Here is a 4,460-nt window from a genome sequence, read left to right on the forward strand (position 1 = left end):
GGTGGGCTAACCATCACCTCCAATCCCTGGGAATGGCATCAATTTGAATGGTGCACCTCCAATCCCTGAAGTGGCGCAAACTCTCGGCCCATAAAGAACTAACAGCCCACTCGCCCTGCTCCTCCTCATCCCGTGTTGAGCCCATAAATATCAACACCCTGTTGGCGCTCTCTCTCTCTCCACCCCCTTTCTTCTGCGACTGGCCTCTATGGTCCTGCTAATAAAATCTCAGACAGGTAAACGGTTGTTTCGGCTTGTTGAGTCTACAGAGTTTTTCCGCCATTCCTACAGCCCCGTTGTGGTTTGGACCTTAAAGGGCACCGATAGCTCAGGTGCTGAAGGTTGGGTCCCCAGCGCAGCAGTGTTCAGGGTGGGGCCTTTGGTAGGTGCTCAGTCATGAGGGCTGTGAACTCACAGTAGGATTAGTCCTTAGGTCACAGCTCAATGGACATGGAGAGGTGGTGGAGACATCAGGGGTGGGCCCAGTGGGAGGAAGCAGGTCACTGGGGCCTGCCCTTGAAGGTCCCTTTTGTCCCCAGCACCTTCTCTACCTGCTTCCTCCCACAGGAGATGGTCAGCCCCGCCCCTCACATCCCCCCTGTGGTGTTGTCTTACAAGTGTCCAAAGGACGGGTCCAGACAACCACCAGCTGAATCCTGAGCCACATCAATCACCCTCCTTTTCATTTCCTCGGGGTATTTTCATGGCTACAGAAAGTTGACACAAAAAAAACTGGTACAAAAAATCATGGATCATTGGTGTGACGACACCTGACCAGGTGGTTTTTTGACAGTAGCATCTTGTAGAAAAAAATTGGAAACTGACGTGGGATCTGGGTGGGGCGCAGGGGCCCACTGGTGTCCGGGTGTCTTCGGATGTCCCCCTGCCTGAGGGGCCCGGGAGGCGGCGGCCAGGGCAGGTTGCACTTCTCGCTCCAGCAGCTGGCCCTCGTGAGGTAGAACCCGGGCCACCTGTCTGTGGACAATGAGAGGGGCTAGGAGTCAGAGTCACCCACCCTGTGGTGCCCAGGTGGACCTAACCCTGGTGGCACCCCCCAAGGGCAGAGGGTGTCCATTCATCCTTTGGAGATGACACTCATCAAGGCACACGTGAGACCAAAGGCAGCACCGCTCCACCTACTTGGCTCCGTGGGCGTCTCAGCTGGGCGCTGGCCAGGGAGCCACTCTGTTGGAGCGTCCGGGGCTGGTCCTGGGGGCCTGCACGCAGCAGCACAGCCTCGCCAGACAGGTGGCCGCTCCCGTTTACCCCTGGTGGTTCATGGATCCCTTGTGATGGACCTCATGACCTTTGCCAGGGACTCAGAGATGAGTGACGAGACAGAGGTCCGGACACAGCAGTTCCTGGCAAGTACAAAGCTGGATTGATTTTCTTGTCCACGGGGAGGAGCTAATTTAGAAAAATTAGCACTCGATGAAGGGTCTGCTCTACTGAACACCCCGTGCATATATAGGGTCAAGGAGCAGTGGCCGAGGGAAGGCCACCAGGGGACAGGCCGGAGACCTGGGCTTAGGCATTCTTCCTCAGTGGCTCACTGGGTCACAGAGTGCTTGCGTTCTGGCTGCCAAGGGTCTGTAGTCTTTGTTCGTCCCCTGAGCTCAGTGGTGAGCCGTGTTGTGTGTGGAAGGAGCTGGTCCCCTGGTGGCTGCTGAGGTCCTGTGGGGTGACGTGTCACAGGTTTGGTTATTATCTACTGACACTAAAGTGCTAACACTGACCCAGCTTCCTGGGAGCGTCAAAGCTGCATTCTTTTTTTTTTTAATATTTTTTGGTTGCTGATAGATCTTTATTTTTTTTAATACGTGGAGCTGAGAATCGAACCCAGTGCCTCACACATACCAGGCACGTGTCCTACCACTAAGCCCCAGCCCCAGCCCCAAAGCTTGCATTCTTTAAATGCCTCTCTAACCTGGTGAACGCAGGACAGGGTGAAATGCTAAAAGGGGTGAATGAGGGAACCCTGGCAGAAATATAAGAATGAGGAACATGAAGTTTAAAATCAGATTCACAGTCTTCCTGTTTTTCCTTTCTTTTAAGCGTGCTGTCTTTTAAACATTCAGGTGTTGTAAGCCACCACACTGTGTACGGAGGTGTGTCCTGCTGTGATCCAGAAGGCCCGGCTCACAGACCTTCTTCCCAGGAGCTTGTGGGCTCAGCCTTCCTGAGGGGTCCTTAGTCATTCTCCAGGGAGAGCGCGGCTAGGGTCCTGAGGCTTTCATTTAAGGATCTTAGCTGGCTCCTGGGTGTGCCTGTGTGTGACTCCGCACCTGGGCAGCACTCCCTTCCACAACTGAGCTGGCGTCGGGGGCACCAGGCGGACGACTTGGCCTTACGACAGGGAGGGCTGAAGAAAGCAGGACACAGAACAGCGCTCAGCGTCCTTTCCCACACGCAGAGCAGGAGGCAGAGCCAGGGAAAGCAGGCTGTCCAGGCCGGGTGGCCCTGGGCACTCGCAGTGTCTCCCAGCGGAACTGGCGTTTGGGAAATGTGGCCATCCCCTTTCTCTCCTGACGTCACGGCGCCTAGTGGCTGGATCTCAGCCGGATGGGGGACCGGGTGGGAGCGACTTCATTCTGGTCTTTGGTCTGGTCCTGTGGGGTCCAGCTGAAAAGCCTGTCCAGCACAGTGGCTCCGGAGCTTGGCCTGGACAGGCTCAACGCAGCACAGAGCCCTGGTCTGCGGGACAGCCCAGCTCCTGGGTAGGTGGCCGCTGAGGGGCCCCTCCCTGACCTCTGGGCTTAGTGGGAAAGCCAAGTCCTTGACGTGAGCGCACACCCTGGGCACCCACAGACACGGTGGCTGGGGGCGGGCAGCTCGGAGACTCAGGACCTGGCTGTGAGGCATCTGAGCTCATGGCAGCCACACTCAGGCAGTGACAAGGCGGAGGAAGAGGCTTCCATCCGCGGGTGGCCAGCAGGGAGCACTGGGGACCAGGCATGCCCTGGCTGTGGGAGGCGGTCACTTGGGGCTTGTCTGAGCTGTGTGGGGATGACTGCGGGCCTCAGGAATCCACAGCCGCTCTGGGGCAGGCTCCTTGCCCTGCACTGCTCCTGCTCCGTGGCTGTCACTCAAGTCTGCCCAGGCTGCAGACCTGGGGTGGCGCCCACAGCTCCCCTCTCCAGCCACCAGTGGGGACTGGCTTCTCTGCTGGCTGAGGCGAATAGCTCAGCACTAGGCGTGCAGAGTGCCTGTGACCCACGAGGGCCAGGCTGTCGCGTCCACTTGCCTACATGTTACTCTCCATGACGACGGGGACGAGGGTCTGGACCACCGTTCTCTGACAGGCCTCATCTGAAGAGAATCACCCGGGGTAACACAGCCAAGTTCCTTCAGCTGGGGGGCCTGGAGCTGGCCTGGCTGTGACCCTGGCTCCTCGCTGCAGCTTGGGCTCCACGCGGGAACCTGTTAACGGCACAGCATCTGGGAGCCATGGTCCTCGGGGGCCAGGTGGGGTGCTCACCGCTTGCTCTGAAGTGGCTGGACCCACACCCCCACCCCGCTGCTCCCCTGCAGGCCTGCCTCTGGGCCAGTCCCCGCTCCCTGGGACGTGCAGCAGGGAGCTGACCCCTGCTGCTTGCCGTGTCCTGGTGAGGAATCTGCTTACCTCTGGCCCAGGAGCACCTGACCTCTACTGAGATCTGCTGGATGCGTTTAGGCGAAGTTACTAGTTTGTCGATAGCAGGAACAAAGCAGAGTCGCTGTGCTCTGCTCCGTCCAGCTCCCAGCATCTGGCCTCTGTGGGCCCCACTCCTTAAACCACGGGTGGACGTGGGCTCCTGGCTCTTGGCCACCCCTGCCCAGCTGTTCCAGAGGCCCCCTGTCCAGGCACGTCCAACTCGGCCCCCAGGGCTCCAGAGAGGGGTCGGTTCCTCTGTCCTGCGGGGGAAGTGGGTCAGCTTCCTCCGGGAACGGCAGCACCAGTGGCTCTGTGTGGCATTCAGTCCAGTCCACGGGGACCGGCCAAAGGGACTTGGCCACAAGCAGTGGCCTCCTCTGGTTTTCCTTAACGGCATGAAGTGATTTCCACGTTGTGTGGCTTCAATAGGACGGTTTCGTTTCCCTTAAAGAAACTCCATACTAAGAGGTAGACTTGCCCACGGCAGGCGGCCTTTGCTGGCCGTCGGCCCGGGTGGGGTACGGCTTGCCTTTCGACTTTCTGGATTGTCTTCCTGTCCATTTCTTTCCATTTGGACAGTTAGTCCTTGCGTAAATGTGGGAGTGTTATGGGGCTGAGCTGATATTCTGTTCCACAGGGTTTGAGGGTGGTTGTGACAGTTCTGGTGACTTATCACCTGAGGAGGGTTCCAGCAATTTGGTTGCAAGAGGCGATGGTGTCAGCTTCTGGAAACCCTGCTGCCCTTGAGGGTCCCAATTGACCCCAGCTCAGGGGTCTCGATGGGCCAGGCCCCACCTGCTCATCTGTCCATTGGTGGCCCCAGGAT

The 4,460-nt window shown here is 58.3% G+C and overlaps 1 long non-coding RNA gene across 1 annotated transcript; it reads right to left on the reverse strand.

The window, feature by feature from the left end:
* Positions 1–828: 828 nt before the first annotated feature.
* Positions 829–3,486, reverse strand: LOC125619321. The gene is made up of 3 exons (XR_007350783.1): positions 3,214–3,486; positions 1,141–2,748; positions 829–975 (listed from the first exon to the last, which is right to left on the reverse strand). It is a non-coding gene; the product is annotated as an uncharacterized LOC125619321 (long non-coding RNA).
* Between the last annotated feature and the right edge of the window lie 974 nt (positions 3,487–4,460).

Source organism: Marmota marmota, unplaced genomic scaffold, assembly GCF_001458135.2.
Source record: "Marmota marmota marmota unplaced genomic scaffold, marMar, whole genome shotgun sequence".
Taxonomy (NCBI): domain Eukaryota; kingdom Metazoa; phylum Chordata; class Mammalia; order Rodentia; family Sciuridae; genus Marmota; species Marmota marmota.